The sequence below is a fragment of the Rhinolophus ferrumequinum genome, chromosome 3 (assembly GCF_004115265.2).
Source record: "Rhinolophus ferrumequinum isolate MPI-CBG mRhiFer1 chromosome 3, mRhiFer1_v1.p, whole genome shotgun sequence".
NCBI classification, from domain to species: domain Eukaryota; kingdom Metazoa; phylum Chordata; class Mammalia; order Chiroptera; family Rhinolophidae; genus Rhinolophus; species Rhinolophus ferrumequinum.
In genome coordinates, this window is record NC_046286.1 from 24,243,004 (window position 1) to 24,261,605 (window position 18,602).

General features: G+C 36.5%; 1 protein-coding gene across 1 annotated transcript in view; it reads left to right on the forward strand.

The window, feature by feature from the left end:
• Window positions 1-18,602, forward strand: part of PRIM2 (DNA primase subunit 2) — a 191,365-nt gene that overhangs the window by 67,200 nt on the left and 105,563 nt on the right. The gene's annotated exons all lie outside the window — the stretch shown is intronic.

Genomic DNA, 18,602 nt, shown 5'->3' on the forward strand with positions numbered 1-18,602 from the left:
GTTTGTGTCAGTTCCTTGCCCCGTAAGGGTTCTGCCTAATGCAGGTGGGCAGAGACAGATCATGTGAATTAGTTCAGATGTTTCTAACTATTATCATTAGATCTGATTTGGTGGTATTGGTCTATTGAAAGGGCTGATGACTATACCCTGCGTTTTCTTGTTCTTTTTGTTTTAGGTCCCCATGGCCAAGTAGAAGATACGGAAAAAAATTTACATCTATATGTTAAAAACTCTTAGATTATAGGAAATATGAATGTCTGTATATGTCCACATATAGCAAGAGAATTATTTATGCTTTTATTCAGTAGGTATTTAATGAGTGCTTATCCTGTGCAGGTTATTTTCCTTACATGCAAAGGTTAATTAATTCATTTGTCAGTCATTTATTGAGTGAAAATTCTATGCTGTGCTTTATGGGGGCAGAGATGAACAAGCCCTGCCCTCTGCCCTGAAGGAGGTTGCTGTGCAGGAGAGGGAGAGTGACAAGCAAACAGACGTGTGCAAAGCAGTGTGGAGTGTGTACTATAGGGACGCCAGACAGGTGGTCATCAATTGTAAGGTTAAGGCATGGAACAGATAGGAGAAGTTTCCCAGAAGGCTATTGAGGAGTAGAAAAGATGAATAATAGGTGTTTGACAGAGAGAGGTCTGAGGTGTGTAGAAGGACAACTGGAATTACAAAGAGCAGAGGCATGGAACTGTTATACCAATGGGAAGAGCTGCTATTCAGAATGTCTGGAGCACACAGTCTAAGGGGAAGAAAGGTTGGGAGAGGGATGGGACTGAAGAGCAGGCAGAAAGAGGCAGAACAGACCAAGGGCTGGGACTATTTCCTGAAGGCAGGGAAGAGTCACTTACAAGATTTATTTGGGGGCATAGCAGAACAGATGTGTATTTAATTAGCAGGATCCCTGGCATGACAAAGTGGAGTGCAGTCTGGAGATATATAAGACAAGTCAGGGTGACCATGAAGAGCAGATATCTGAGGCCTCATGATTTTAGACACAGACTCATCCTTAGGGAAAGAAGAGAATCAGGAGACCTTATCTGAGCAGATTCAGCTTCAAGAGGACACTGGGCACTCTGGACACATTCTTGATATGTCCAGTATACATGACACATTCAACTTTCCCAATCGTTGTATTATCTTCATATCTCAATTGGTCATATTTCTCATTAAATCGCAAACCTAGGCATCAGAAATGAGATCTTGGAAACAAATGACTAGCATTGACCAGTATTTATTGTGAAAAAGCTTGGTTCTGATGAGGTAGATATCTGTGGAAAAAGGATCAAAACTAAGTAGAGATTGAACAAATATTTCTGTGGTTGGTTATTTATACAAAAGTTACTGGAGCCATAATCTCGTCTTTCCCCCACATGGAGTATACATTTGGTTTCTTCTAGTGTGAAGCATAAGGATTTTATTCATATTCTCCAAATAAAGCAGTTCAGAAAAATTTGTGAGCTTGAGTGACAAATGCATTTAATGTTTAGTTTTTGTGACTTTTATTTAGCCCATGAATTTTTACAGACACTGTTGCATAAGAAAAACAGTTTAAAAGATGACTAGACAAGTTCTAACAACTCCCCTAGAAAATTACAAGAGAAATGTCTTCTAATAAGCTTGTTTAATATTAAATTTTAGTTGGAACAAGCACTCAACTTGGTTTTGAATCAGTGTTGTGAAGTCTACCCTCTTCTATAAAGTATTCATGTAGTAAAGATGGAAAGGAAGGTGGAAACTAGCGTAATAAAAGAGACATATATCTAACATGTGTTTTAAGGTGTTTGTTTGTGTATATATATATATATATATATATACGAGTATAATATATATAAATATATATACACATGTTTATGTATATATACGAATATATATATATACACACATACGTATATACATACATATATACATACATACATATGTAGAGGGTGCCAAAAACATGTATACACATTTTAAGAAAGGAAGAAATTGTATTAAAATTGTAATATTCAATATATACTGATAACAAAAGATAAATTCAAGTCATGTTTGACTTCTGCAATTACAAGAGGTGCTCAAAATTGTTACCATCAGTGTAATTTTAATATAGTTTTTTCCTTTCTTAAAGTGTGTATACATTTTTTTGGCACCTTCTGCATACTGCTTTTTAAAGCAGTGTTTACTTTTAGGATAATATTGTGGTAAACATGTGGCAATCTATATCATGTTTGGGGCTGAGTGTATTTGATCAATGAAATTTGGAACTTTCAAGTCATTAGTTCTATGGCACTACAAGAATATAGTTAGAAACAATGAGAAATAAACATGTTCGCTAACTTGTAGTGGTGACATTTTACTAAAAACCATATAGCAATGGTTTGACTTTTTTTTTAAGAAGTGTATTGACTCCATTAGGAATTGAAATAATTTGAGAATTCAGTAAATGTAAGGTAAGCATGTGAATTCTGAGTGAAGCTCAATCAATTTATTTGAAATAATAGAAATCAAAGTAATGGTGATGGTAGTAGTTGTAGGGGTTACATGGTACTATCAGGAACCAGTAGCTCTCAGCGCACAGCCCGTTGTTTGGCACAAGACATTTGCTGAATAAATAATTGAAGGTAAAACTTACATCTATAAGTTTCTTTCATTTATTATTTTTAGTTCTTGCAGTAGCCATGTAAAATAGGAACTAGTCCCCTCATTTTACAGATGAGGAAGTTGAAGCGCTAAGGAATTAAATACTTCCTTCAAGGTCATAGCCACTAAGGGCTGGGATTTGAATCCAGGCATGTCTGACTTTAAGCTCAGGTTGAGATCATTCATTACTGTGTTCTTTCTACCTGATTTCTCACTTCTCCTTTCAGTCTTATATTAAAATCCTAGTATGTAACCTTGGCTACAGTCAGAGCATACACAGTATTGATTTTGTATTGCAGATAGTTGGAAAGGAGAATCCCACTAGAACGAATGGCCAATGATGATGTGGTGTGTGCTGGCGGTGGTGGTCGGAATCCCCGTAGAACAGATTTCCCAGGGTTATTCCCACACGGCATTTCCTGTGTGACACCCTCCCTCCATCATCTGCAGTGTAATGTGAACCAGGAGCAGTGGTCCTCGGAAAATTGTAGTTTATTCAGTGTGGCTTCAAAGCTGTGCCTTTTTAACAGCAGAAACTGTGTGGTTAGTTCAACATATGGTGATGGAAGGAGAACTGACTCTGGGTGGTGAACACACAATGGGATTTATAGATGATGTAATACAGAATAGTACACCTGAAATTCATGTAATTTTACTAACAATTGTCACCCCAATAAATTTAAAAAAAAAAGTAGAATGTAGGTTTAACTGGGAATTTCACTGAAAAGTTTGTGATTCCATGAATGTTTTTGTGCTTGTCGAACAAGTGACACCTGTTACTACCTCCAGGGGAGGAGTCCAACTTTAGGGAGCATAGCAAAGGGCATGCCAGTGCCTGCCACCAGGAGCCGCAGTCCCAGGGTATCAACCCGCTGCATGGTTTGTAGGTGTTGAAGTCATCAAAAAAGGTATGATTCACGCAGACACTACTATATGGACCAACACTTTACTCACGTAGAGAAGAAGCAGAGCGAGATCAGCTGCAACAGCTGGTTCCCTGTGGCCAGTGAGTCCTACCCTGCAGCCCGGGTGCCCCAGGGAGATGGTCTGTGCCCCGCCTTACCCCTGTGCTGCAGGTGAAGGACCCCCTTCCCTCCCTGCCTGGAACAGAGAGCCGTGGGTCGGCCGGGTGCCGCATGACACAGAGGCTTAAGCAGAACAAAGAAGTACATGTGAAACCCAGAACAGGTAAAGATATTCCCAAACACAGAGATATGACCGGTACAGGCTGTGGGAGCTCTTTATCTCTTTGTGAGAAAATCTTCTGGGCCCAACACACATTCTTAGGCGGCTACGCGTCGGGCGACAAGTGCAGTGTCTGCCTTTCCCAACAATACTTATGTCGTGCCAGAAAGAGCTCATGCTTGGAAGCTGGGGAAGGGAGTTCGACTCTATTGTACGAATTATTCTTAATTGTTAGTATTAGTCTGACAATTGGATTAGAAGTTTATTTGTATTTTTAAGTCATTTCACTTTGAATCATTTCAAAGTGTTGGATGATTTATACTCAGTGTTATCAGTTAATCCTTACAGGTAATCCTATTTTCTAATATCTTCCTAATTTCCTGAACTGTAGCACAGAGATCTTATTCTTTCATTCAGTTATTTGGGATTCTGTCAAGATAGTCAATATGGCCTGTTGGCTCTTTCCCCCAAAACTAACCATGGAGACACTACAGAAGAAAGAGGAAAGCATGGGGCAGAGGAAATAACTGAAATGACTGAACAACTCCAGGGGTGGCTGAGGCTGTGGTGAATGGTGTCCACGTGCTTCAGCCTAGGATGCAGGGTGGCCTGAGGAATTAGGAGAACATACATTAAGATTTTTTCCTTTTAAGTTTTGTTTTGACCTGACTTTCTCCTGTTGCCTTGAAATGATAATTGCCTGCCCCTGGGCCACAGAATTTGATGTCAGTAGGGTCCTGTTAGGAGGAGCAGGAAGCCCTGCTGGGGTGCGGCACTGATGAAAACAGGTGCAGGTTAACCAGCAAAACCAGGGCACTCCTTCCTTCTAGGGCTTGCCGCTTATAACCTATGGAGGTTGCCTTCTCCCAGCACTGCTGCTTTTTTTTTTTTAATTAAAGTTTATTGGGGTGACAATTGTTTGTAAAGTTACATAGGTTTCAGGTGTACAATTCCGTAATACATCATCTATATGTCACATTGTGTGTTCAACACCCAGAGTCAGTTCTCTTTTCATCACCATGTATTGGATCCCCTTTTACCCTCATCTACCACCCCTTGCCCCCTTACCCACTGGTAACCACTTAACTATTGTCTGTGTCTGTCTATGAGTTTTGTTTCTTCATTTGTTTGTCTTGTTCTTTTAAAAGGTTAAAGGCTAATGCCTTCCAGAAGGGTTGCCTGGTGGTAGGCAGCAACAGAAGTGGTCAAGAGTGGTTATGGCCTGTGGCTTGTCCCCCTCTGTCTTTCTCAAATTTATCAGGAGGGATGAGACTAGGACTTGGGTTTGGCTGTTTTTCACACAGGTTTCCAGGTCTACTCGCCCATGTCCTTTGGTGAATATAACCTTATAGGCCAAAATAATTAGATGCATGAAGAGTACAACCACTATTGAAAACACAAAAAGATAAACTGAATAGTATATACTTCATGAAGCACAATCATTAGAGCAGAGGGATCAATGATTTAAAATAAATATAATAAATGCCTTCAGTGATAGAGGACAGTAGTAGTGTTAAGTAGGGACAAATAGTCATAAAAAGAACAAAAGGGGACTATTAGATATGATAAATATAGTAGTTGAAGTAAAGAACTGAATAAATCGGGTAACTAGGATAGATATAAGTGAAAAATGAATTAATGAACTTGATCATGTTGAATTCCGAAGGCAGAGGAAAAGTAGAGAGAAAATATCAAGAAGGCTAAGAGATATGGAGGAGACAAAGAGTAGTGTCACTCTTCACATGCTAGAATTTCCAGAAGGGAGAGAAGAAATTGGAGAAGAGAGAAGAATTCAAAGAAATAGTGATGGTAAATTACTCAGAATTAAGAAAGAACAGAGACTTCTGATTGAAAGGGCTAATACAATACCAAGGAGGAAAGATAAGAAAAACCTAAATTTTGGTAGACTAGTGAAATTTAAGAATATCATAGCCAAATAAATTAAAAAGTTTGTAGCAAAAGAATAGATTATCCACAAATTAAAACGAACCATGCTGTTATTTTTTTCAGCCATGAGGTTCTCAGATATTTTTGCATATTTGAGGTTAGGGAAATCATCTACATAACATATAATTCAAAACTTGATAAATAAATTCATTAATTCACTTTGTGTTTGATAAAATATTTTTCAATGTAACAAGGGACAAGATCCCCTGGACACAGTACACCAAATGCAAGCTGTTTTTTCCTGTTCTGCTTTTGTGCCTGACTTATATTTACCCCTCAGTTTGTTCATTTTAATCAAATGTAAATGAATACTAGCATGAACTAAAATCAGTCCTACCAAGATGCTTCAATCGTGTTGCAATGAGAATTATCAGCTGACAGAAATTTAAAGTCAAGCATTGAAAAACACGTTTATTTCTCCAAAATCTCCACTGAGTTTAAAAAAAAAAAAAGGCGACCTTCCTGCTTGAAAAAAAATTTAGGGTGGCTAATCACAACATATAATTTTATGATTTTGTGTAAATATTTGGGAAAGATTGTTATCATTTTCTTTAAAAAAGATACATCTCTTCCAATTTTTAAATTTTTTTGGTTCTACTTGATCTCATTTTAAGGCATGTATTTTTTGAAATGTTTTTGCAGCCAGAGATATAAAATGGGTACTTTCCTGTTTCTAATAATTGCATGTGACACAAGTGATTTTCAGTTGTTTTTCCTCATGCTCCTAGATTTTAATTATTTAAATGGCATGTAATTACTGTTTGTTTACCAGAAAGAAGTCATATTTATCTTTGGCTCAGAAATTCTCTGTCCAATAGAAATACAATATGAAACATACATAATTAAAAAATTTCTGGTATGCACATTTAAAAAAAATTTAGAAAGATGAAATTAACTTTACTGTATTTTATTTAATCAATAGATACAAAATATTATGATTTTAACATGTAATCGATATAAGAAATTTTAATGAGATATTTTACCCTCTTTTCTCCATGCTAAGTCTTTGAAATTTGATGTGTATTCTATAGCATATCTTCATTTGGACTAGCCACATCTTAAGAACTCAACACCACAAGTGGCTAGTAGCCACCATATTGCCAGTGCATCCCTAAGCAAATGATGGCTTAATATTCTGAGAATTGTTGGGTGGCTTAAGAGCTTCTTGTGAAGCTTCAGTTGCGTTAAGGAATCTTAGAACTGGGTGATCCTGTTCTAAGGATCACCCATTAATTATACTTGTATCCATTAATTATAGCTAATAATGAAAAGGAACACTAAGACTGAAGACATTATTTGATTGCTCTAGTTTTCAGGGTAGAAATTATGTTAAACACAATAATCTACAGAATGTTCTGAGATAGATTAGTTTTGACTGGCTGTGTTTTTAGTTTTATTACTTAAGTCCACATAGTTCTACCTGGATATCTAATAGGCAGTTCAGACTGAACATGGACGAAACAGAAACTCTGTCTTTCCTTCCGGATCTGCTTCTGCTCATACCAGTGAGTGGCATCTCTGTTCTTTCCTGCCACAGGGGCCCCCAATTTTTTCTTTGACTTCAAGCTAGAATGCTGGTGAAAAGTGACAGTCTGCTGTTGCAAATATCCCGTTCCCTTAAGTCCTTATTGGCCCAGACCTTTACTACTTATGATGTACCTTTAATTAAAAATGTCTACTGAGTACTTTTACATAATGTTATTGTCACTTTTTCTTTTTCCCATTCTGTGGAGATTTTGGAGAAATAAATGTTTTTCAATGCTTGAGTTTAAAATTCTGTCATCTGTCTGATCATTCTCATGCCAACACTGTTGAAGCATCTTGGTAGGACTGATTTTAGTTCAGGCTAGTGTTCATTTACATTTGATTGAAATGAACAAACTGAGGGGCAAATATGAATCAGGCACTATAGAAGAACAGGAAAAACCAAAGTTTGCATTTGGTGTACTGTGTCCAAGGGATCTTGTGGCCATTTATTCAAAACATTTTATTAGAAAAAGCAAACTTAAAGAAATGTGAGATGCAAATTTTTCCCTCTTCCCGGTTTTATAAGTGTTGATGATTTTTTAGTTTCAACAAAATCCATAGTTATTTAAAGATTTGCTGCTTCAAAATAATATTGATTGGGGCCTTTCTGTGTGTAATGAAATCTTTTGGAACTAACATTGCCTGACTAACAAAAAAGTGTTTTTGTTTCCTTTCTCTTTTCCTAAAATATGTAATAAAACATGAAGATGTCAGATATAAAGGATGGCTATTGCTCAGACTTGTCCTTTGCTTGTCTGGTTATCCATCAAGACTATCAACTCAATTGTATGAGAAAATATGAAATAATGTCATCAGAAAGCAATAAGTCAAATGTATATCAAGGTCTTTTAAAAGTCTCAACTAACTGTTCAGATATCAAAGGATGTTTTACAAATGTGATATGCTAAAAAGCTTACACTAAAGAAATAAATCTTTGAATATGATTTATCCTTTCTTGATTTCATATCTTGGTACTTCGAGCTAGATGGGGTAGGTGCACTTAATATTATGTCACAGTGGTCCAGAATCCACACTGTCAGTAGCTTGCAGGAAAATATTTGCTAGGTTCCATTTCATCACTAAAATGCTGGCTCATAATTTCCAGCAGTCAGAACAATAGGCAATTGTTTTAATAGCCACATTATTTTCTACAAACCTTTTCTGGATAAGCAAGTAAGGATTTTTTGAATTTTCATACAGTCGTCTCTTTTTTACCATAGAATCTAGTTATTGTCGCCAACTTTAAAAATAATAGAAAGGGTCATATCCTGAAAGGAAATAAGGAATAAGAAAAATACTTACTTTTCTTAGGAAAATGGAATTTTGCATACAATTTTAATTTATAAGGTCATATAAATCAAGAATGAACTGATTTATTCCTTTATATTAATAAATTCAAGGGCTTGGGTCTTTGTTCACAAGGGGATTGTATGTTATTTGAAACCTCTGTAAGTTTAAAAATGAGAAGACATCAGTGATTCAGGTTGCTCCTTGTGGTAATTCCTGATTTTGGTGGGGGGAGGGAGGAACAAGAAAGAAAAGAAGAGGATTTTGGGAACCCTGCTGTGTTTGTTGAAACATTTCAAAATACATGTATTTCATCTTTCTTCATACTTCTTCAGTTGTATTAAATGAATTTTGTCTCTAAATTTATGATGAACTAAAATCTTTTGGGGAAAAAAATGCATCTTATCTGACGTTAGAATGCTGACGTGAAAAGTCCAGTTGGTATATTTAAAGGTCCTTATCACAGTAAAGACATACTCATACTTCTCTATTTTCTTTTCATTTTGAATAGTTGTTACTGATTTTTATATCTAGTAATGGAAATTATTTATTTTTTCTGTTTGGATTTGTTTTAAATACAATCAGAAGTTTTATAATTAATTACAAGGTTCTAGTTTTAGTATTCAAAACATACATCAGTGTGTGTAATTGAAAGCAGGTCAAATATTTTAAGAAGCTCCTTTCAGAAGGGCTTAAATATAGAAATTCTTTAGTGGAGGAACAAAATTATGTAATAGTCTTATTTATTTTTAAAGGAAAACTGCAGGCAGGACTACTTCATGAATAGAGAAAATAGCTTAAATTTCACCTAATTGAATGCAACCCAAAGTAGTGTGATAGCTGATTATTTCAGGTTAGAGAAATAGACTGTGAATGAGTTGTGGAAGCACGCTGAGCTGTTTTACACTTAACAAGACACATTTTCTACACCTGCAAATGCAGGGTCTCTAGCAAGGAAGAAATCAAGGTGCTCTGAGACAGCAGGGAAAGTGAAGTCACACAGGTGAGAAAAAGTAGCTGAAGTACGAAGCAAATGAATACTTTTTTGCAGCATCTGTTAACATAAACATTAGAGGTATGCTGTTAGCCATCTGGGGATACCATCCCTGAATTATACATTTGGATCAGTGGTTTGAAGTTCAGCTGTGGAGGGAAATGGAAGTTTCTATATATTCTTCTTGACAAGTTGTGTTTAATCACCTAAGGCCCTCCAGTTCTTCAAGTGCATCCCCAAGGACTGTTTGTTTTGTCACACAACAGATCACTGTCACAGAGGCTTTAATAAAAATCCTATCATCCCCTTCACTCCACTCCCTATTGCTCTCTTTTCGCTTCCAAGTGTTAATAAAAGTCCAAACCAAGGGAAAAAGAGTTCTTATGGAAAAATGAAAATATGTACTTACACATCCATGTCTTTACTGTGTCTCCTCTCCACTTTGGTAATTATATATAATTGTGGATGGTTTGACATTAATTTTAGCTTATTTAATAAATTTAAGTTTGTAAGTGTAGTGTGGGATAGCTTATGTTTAATTTAAAGTTTCCAGCGTTAGAAAGGGTACACTGTTTAGTAATACATAGAGGAGATAAGATTGCAAATGTAATGAGTGGTTTAGGTGACATTTATAATAGGAAATAGACTCAGCAGGAAGGTAAAGAATTTTGGATTATACTTAAAGAAGATAAATAACATGTACTATGAAAGCCACTATTCTGTCTGGGCAGTCTTTTAAACATTTCCTAGAAACCTATAGATACAGTTGGCAACTCCAGTGCACATAGTAGGCTTTATGTGCATATTTAGGAAGCTTTATGAGAACTTTACACAAAATAAGATTTTGCTCAAGATTCATGCTTACAATAAGCAGTAAAGGAACAATTTGGTTCTGGAAAACCCAGATAAGAATATTTCTTACATTAAATAGGAAATTGACAAATACAAATTTAGGTAAATATGACATAGGTGTTTTGGGAGACAAAAATGATGAATGAAAATTTAGTAATAAATAAGGAATTTTAGAATTTCAGTTATTGCCTCACAAATTTATTAAATAATGAAAAATCTAGGAATTTAAATGATTTTAGAGTCTAGGCATATAAAGATTTATGTCTGAAGCAAATGTCAGTTCTATCTGTCTATAATTGTGGTAGTGATATGAAATGGCACAAAACATGGCCAGTGAAATCTAGCAAGACCCAGCATCATCTCACCCAACTCCCCAATCCCAAATGTACCCCTGGGGACTTCTTTCATGGGGGCTATAAGGGGTAAAAATGTGGTAATATGTTTTCTAACGCTCTAGGATGGCAGGAATATGTGGGACTACATATACTAGGGAATATATATAGTACATATATACAGGACAATAATGGCACTATTTTACTCAATGGTAAAATAATTCACCATTTTTTTATAGTAAGACCAAGAAGAACATGTTCTTGAATCAAATGCAAATTTTGGATAAAATTTTAAGGTAAATATATGAGGCTAAAAGAAGTTATTGCTTAGGGCACAAAAGTCACCAGTTCACTCTACTTGATGTTCAAGGTACATTTGGCTGCAGAGTTTGCGAAACTCCGGGGTGCCTCGGGGATAATACCACTTTTAGGGATATTATGAGGATTAGAGTCTGTATGGAACTCCCAGTAGAATGCCCTGCATGTAGTAAAAAGATGAGAGATACTGCTCTTATTCCTACTGTACAAGAGCAATCCCGTCAGAGGACAAAAAAAAACACAGACAATTTCATCTCGTGGGTGACAACATGAAGAACGAAACATGCTGCATTTTACTTGCCATATCTTTCCTTTCTTTATGAGAACCTAATTGCAAAACTGCTTGCTACAGTAAGAATTTTGAACCAAAATTATCGGGTATTCTAGAAGTAACATGATTTTATGGGTGTGTTACTCTAAGGGAGAAAATTCAGCGATCCATGTACATTTAATCGCGGCCTATTTCTTAATACCATTTTTTCTTGCTCAAGCAATTCTTTTCCATTTCTAAATGATGTAGAGCACCAGTAAGGTGCTTAGGTTAGCCTTTGAATAACAAGCTTCTTTTCACACCATAGGTTTCATGATCAGAAATCAGCACTGGACTATCTGTTTGCACTATTCCCAGGTTTACTGTCTCGGCTCTTCATATCATTCAGACCCCTGAACTGGAAATATCTTGTTAACTCTGCACTGTTTAATATTCTTTGGAAATTAAACTACTTGGGTATGTTTAGAACTCAAATGGAATCTGTGCATTTTGCTTGACAAGGTCTTTGGTTGGTTTTTAGAGCCGGCACATTGAAAATCATGTTTGTGGCCAGCTGATAAAGAAATTTCCATGTACCAAAGCATTGTAGTGATGAAACCACCACTGTTGTGAAGATCAAATGAGATAATATGTGTAAGAGCCCTGTGAACACCAGGAAACGCTGAGGGCATCTGAGCACTAGTTAGGATGAGTGACGGACGGCATCTCAGCCAGCCGGGCGAGAACATGAAACTGGGGAAGTTTGGTCCCAGGAGCAAAGGGGTATATAATGTGGATCCTCACAGTTTGGGATTTGTAATTAGGATCACTGCTATTATAAGAAAATGTAGTTCAAAAAGACAGGATTTTCCGTTGTTACAATCAATGAAAATTAAAAGAGCAGCTGCTTGTAAAAGTTAATTTTACTTGACATCTGCCTTGGTCCATGTAATAACAGTGATAATTCTGTAGAGCAACCTGTTCTCTCTAGACTCTATCTGCTTTTACTGTGAGATCTCTGCTTAAATAAATTGTTGCTTTTTGGTTTCAAAAATTATTTTCTCTGCCTATAAATTGTGTGTCTCTTCGAATATATGTATAAGTATAATCTATGCATTTCCAACTTAGTAGAATAGGGTTTGTATTCTAGATTTTGAGTTGGTACTCTTAAGGAGTGATAAGGTACAGTAGGCACCATATCAAATCTTGTATGAAATGAGAATGTAAAGACATTTTGAAAAAACATTCCCTATTTGTTTTTAATTTAAAAAGACACCTAATGGAAACTTGTGTCTACAGAAACCCTGCACACAGATGTTTACAGCAGGTTTATTTATAATTACCCAAACTTGGAAGCATCCAAGATGTCGTTAGGTAATGATTGGATAAAGAAACTGGAGTCCATCCAGATGATGGAATGCTAAAAAGAAATGAGCTATCAAACCATGAAAAACCCTGGAGGAACCATAAATGCACATTACTAAGTGAAAGAAGCCAATCTGAAAAGTCTGCATACCTTGTGACACTTTGGAAAAGGCAAAACTATGGAGACAGTAAAAAGGTCATTGGTTGCTGGGAAGTAGAGGGGAGGAAGGGATGACAACGTGTTGCAGAGGGGCCTTTTTAGGGCAGTGAAACTATTCTGTACAATATTACAGTGGTAGATGCGTCATTATATATTCCTCCAAACCCACAGAATTACAACACCAAGAGTGAACCCCAGTGTAAGCTACGGACTTTGGGTGTTAATGATGTGTCACTGCAGGTTCATCCATTATTATAAACGTACCACTTTCACGGGGGATGTTGATGGAGACTGTGTATATGTGGGGCAGAGGATGTCTAGGAATTTTCTGTACCGTCCTGTCAATTTTGCTGTGAACCTAACACTGCTCTAAAAAAATAAAATCTATTAAAAATGAAACAGCAAAGGAGGACAAAAACCACCTAAATTTGGTCTCTTTGTTATGGTACCTAAGTGCCACTGCCCTAATATCACTGGAAGAGAGTACTGCTTTGCTTTTTTGAGTAGAACAGATTGTATGAAAAGACGGGGCTAACCTGTGCTGGTTACCGGTCTTGGATTTCTTTTAAGGTACAACTTTGATATTGCTGCATATTGTCATTCCCTGAGTTTTGAAAGAAAGTTAAAGTGAGTGGTAGAAGGTAAAAACACCAGAGAACAAAATTGAGTAATATTTTCCAAGTAAGTGTTGTTTTCCTCTCTTTTTTATGTGTTTTAGTTTAGTGAGTGTTGGGTGAGTAGTTCAGAGAGAAGGCATTTATTAGTTTAAAATAAAGCCAACCTCTTCTTCATTTTCAACTGATTGAGTCACTGTTGCTTTCCAAATACCTATTGACTCTCTAAGAACCACTGACCATATTTACTTAATGTAGTTTCTTCCTTTTGTAATCTTGCTCTCCCATTTCACACCCATCATTTGAAGAAGAAAATCACGAAAACATTTTTTTCATTCTATAGGCCCCTTTAAAAAATTCTGCTTCAGAATACCAACTGGCTGACAACATAGTCTCCTTTAGGATTTTAAGAGCTGCTGGAGGCAGAGTGCTTGCGGAGTGCTTTTCTCGGGGAACTTGTTTTTTTCCCCTCAAAGTGAAATTCATTTATTCCAGTTGTGCAACAAGAGTTAAATTAAAGGAGCTACTGGTCATTTTCTCTCTCTTTCTCTCAATTAATCTGTAGTTGCTTAATCACTGTTATGAAATTTTTTAAGTCTATTGGCAAAATTCCTTGTTTCCCTTTATTGTCTCACTCCCACTAGGATTAGCACATACGTGGCAGATACCTTTTATCTCCCATTCCACATCCAGAGCAGATGTTGGCAATCAGTCCTGTTCTCTTATCTGGGTGTGACTTGGACCGAACCCTCACACACTGCTCTGCTAAGCTACCACTAGTGAGTGACTGTTGGACATCCTGCTTTATGCATAATCCTTGGGAATTTTTAACCAGTCCATGGCGTTACCTGCTATTTTTTTGCTGATAATACTTAACTATAAATCTTCAGCTCCATATCCTCTCCTGGGTTCTACATCCATATATATTCAGTTGCTTCTGAGATACTCAAAAGCACCTCAAATTCAGCATGCTTAAAACTAATAATTTCCTTTTCTCTCCCCAACTCCTCTTCCTGTAGCCATTATATTGCAGTTAATACAACAGTTTACCCACCTGGATTTTCTCTCTTCTTCTGTTTTAGGTATGAAGTTATGTAGCGTATACCTCCTTCATATTTCTCACATCACATCTTCCTTTCAATTGGTACTGCCTCTGGCTTAATTTGGTTCTTCGTTTTGGATCCCTGGATCACCCTCCTCCAAGCTATTCCTCACACTACTAGAAAAGCAGTCAGCCCTCCCTCCCTCTCTCTCTTCAACACAAATGTATGCAGAAGAATATAACAAACACCCATGTACTTATCTCCAGGATCATAATTCTAAAAACAACTTTTTCCATGCTGAGCTAATTTAAGTGGAAAATCTAAGAATCAAATATTATCTGTGTTTGCCTTATTCTTAAAAAGATAGGAGAACCGAACATGTTTTCTATCCGGGTTTTACCATCCTGGAGTAGATTAACCTTCTAATTGGTATTAGGATTGCAATGCTCTTGAACTGTTATGTCCTTTTGGGGTGGCAGTGTTTTGAGGCAATTATTTTGGGCTCCCTTTCAAAATAACTTACCTACTAGAAACTGCAATTCATTTATTTAGCAATAATGTCTTGAAAAGTGTTTAACATAGCATTTTAATTTTAGCATTGGTACATAAATGACAAAGGATGTTTCTCTACATCTAAGTGAGTCTTATTTCAATAGAGTCACATTTACGCTCTGTTCCTTATTCTGTTCCTATAAATATATGAAGCAGTTTCAGTCTTGCCAGGTTGCATTTTTTTTTTTTTACAGGTGTTTACTGTAAATGACTTTGAACTTTGATGTATGTTTTTAGTAATGTTGGGAAAATATATTTAGCTAACATTTCTGCATTATTTGTATCTATCATTTAATGACCGAAAAAAAAAATGCAGTAAAAGCAAAAAGTCGTAGATTAGAAGGAGGGAATTATGCCGTGATTTACTTTTTAGGTATTGCCTGTTACAGTGTATCATTATTTGAGTTTTGGAATGTTAGTTTCGGGGCTACTTGTTTCCTTACAACCAGGGAGCCATAGTTAAGCTACATGAGTAGTAGAGTATTTACCCTCCTTTTAAAGAAACTTAAGGTACTCCATTCAGCTAGAAATGAAAAGAGAATGTGTGTCCCCTCTAGTTGATAGTTCATATAAACTTTAGAAATGCAAGACCACAAGGGTCAGTGTCTAGGGGAGATTTTTCTAAACTTGCATTCCTTTTGGAAATACTTGAGAGAAGTGAACCTTTCATCCACCTACAGAATTTGTGAGTGCCTACTGTGTGCTGCACCACATGCTGTGTCAGTGGTGGTGGTGGGGGGGGTTGGCAAGAAAAGGTTCCTGCCCTGATGGCATTTACTGTGGTCTTGTGGAGAGAGAAAGACAGACACGATTGAGCAATCTATAATAATACATAAAATAATTTCAGATAATGATACATGTTGTGAGATACCTGAGTAATACCGTATTTCCCCCCAAAATAAGACCTAGCCGGAAAATCAGCTATAATGTGTCTTTTGGAGCAAAAATTAATATAAGACTTGGTCTTATTTTATTATAAGACTGGGTCTAATATAATATGGTATGGTATGATATGATATGATACCGGGTCTTATATTAATTTTTGCTCTAAAAGACTCATTAGAGCTGATCATCCAGCTAGGTCTTACTTTCAGGGAAACACGGTACTAACAGAACGCCTGCAGGGAGGGTGCTACTTCACCAAAGACGGTTAGGGGCGGCCTCTGGCAGGAGGTTACATTCCAGCCAAATCCTAAATGTTCTGAAGGAACCTTCAGTGCAAACGTGTGGGCTTTTCAAGACTGAGAAAGTCCACGGGTTCGTGAATCCTTAAGAGCATCGTCCTGTTTTGAAATGTAAAGGAATGAGAGGTGACAGAGGCACTCTGGGATCAGGCAAAGGGCCCTGACTGGTTTGCATGCGAACTGCACCGGCAATCGCTGTGGCAGTGGAAGGTGCCCTGTGCTGTGTGGGTCCTGGGCCCAGGTGCCAGCAGCTAGCTGCTTGTGGTCTGAAGAACCCAGTTTCCTCCAGAGTAATACAACAAGGTTGGACCAAACACTTCCAGACTCTTGTGTTTTGTGCTTTTGAATCTATGTGACATTTATTGGCAATAAAAGGAGACTTATTAGTTGGTAAAATGCATTATTATTATTTTTTTAACCTAAATATATGGAAAAGTGCAAGATTTACTCAATGATACTAATCTTTAAAATGAGATTTGTTTAAGAATTAGTAATCTGTTCTAATGGTCTAAAACAGCACTTACCTTACATTAGTTGATTCGGTGTGCTGGATAAATTCTTAATAATGAAAGGGCGTTTTAACAGCTCTCCTTCGACCTCTCAACAATAACAAATGAACTGTAAATTATGCCAACTTTTATTATGGTTCCCATGAACCGGTCCTAACTCAAACAACCCATTTAAGGTTCACAGATGTAAACTGATCTCTCTTTTTCATTCTTGGTAATTTACGTGTCAAGGACATTGTTGTTTTAGGAAAAACAAACAACTGAAAACAGGTGGAAACCAAAGTCTATTTAAACTCGACAATTATTCATTTCAGTTTGTAGAGGAAAGTCCTTAATGCTGAAAAAATCTCGTTATGCTAGTGTATTGCTTTCTTGGAAGGCTGACAACTGTGATTTAGTTTAGTTTTGATTTGGATTTAGTTTTGCTCAAAGCAGGAATTTGAACCACTTTAACTGTGAAATGTAGACATACTTTAGTTTGTATCAATGAATAGAATTGCACAGTTGCAAGTTTCTGGATTTGTGACACATTTAATAAATATCTATTAAATATCTGTTATGTCACAAGTGCTAGGGGTGTGGTTGTCCCTCATAGTCGGGTGGATATCGTAACCACTTGGGCTCAGACAGAAATTTCTGAAGAAAGGATGGCACCAACAGTCCTCGTGTGTTCTTGTTCTCTCACTTTGTTAGACATATGTGTTCCAGAAACTGGAGCTATGGCGGATTTCTACCTGGGATGCGCCTGGTGTGTCTTGTGGAGTTGGCGGAAGCTGTGTAATCAGTCACACTCATCTATGCCGAGTGTTTGCCCCTCAAGGAGAATCTTAGGAGAATGTGTGATGGAAGAACAAGTATCATAACTTTAGCCTGAGAACCTAAGGGAATTTTTCAATGGTTTTAATTAGGTTATAACCATTAAGACCACTTTCAGTGTTTTAAATGGTTAACTTTCATCTTGAAAATGTCATTCTGGCCTTGATGTGGAGACTAAATTAGGGAAGAGGCAAGAATGGAGGCAGAACCAGTGAAATGGAGATGTTGTATTAACAGTTTAGGGAAAAGGAAATGAAGGCAGAGATTAACATAGTGAGTTGAGAAATATCTCGTATAGGGAATGAACAGACATTTAGAAATAGTTTGCTGTTACTGAGGTGTTTTTGTTTGCTTTCATTTAGAAAAGACTGTTTGATTAGAAAGCATGCTTTATAAATTGACAGAAGTAACTGAGAAAAACCTAGTCTGTCTGCTCCATCTGTTTTCAGAAAAATGACTTCTGAAATATCTAGATAAATTACTTTAAACTTTTCAGAGCACAGCTTGGTTCTGAGCCATGATCTCTTAAAAAACAAAAAAAATGACATTTTGTAAAGGGATTTGACATTAGCAGATATAGGATGTGTTAAAGTGTTTTGTTTATAAAACCTTGATAACATTTTATATGTTATGAAATACTGGACTTAACATTTCTTAAAGATACTGAGAGTCATTTAGTTGTGCTAAATTCACAGCAGACTAATTCTCTCCCTTTATTGTATTTTAAATTAGTCTGTAACTTTGTTGATTTGCGTTGACTTACACAAAATTGGGAATATTTCTTCATTATTATTATTAGGTATGATTTAATAAAAATGACTTCATATATGGCATTTCAGCCAACATTTTTTTCACAAATATGGTACTAGATGTTTTAAAGGGAATAGTTTTATGAATTAAATATCTGTTTTCCATTTTTAGAAAATTTTATTTAACGTATGAAATAATTAAAGAGGACAGACATCCTACATAAAACCACAGGATATCTTTCTTAGGATCAGAGAGAAAAATAGAGATACATAGAAACATAATTGCTGTTATT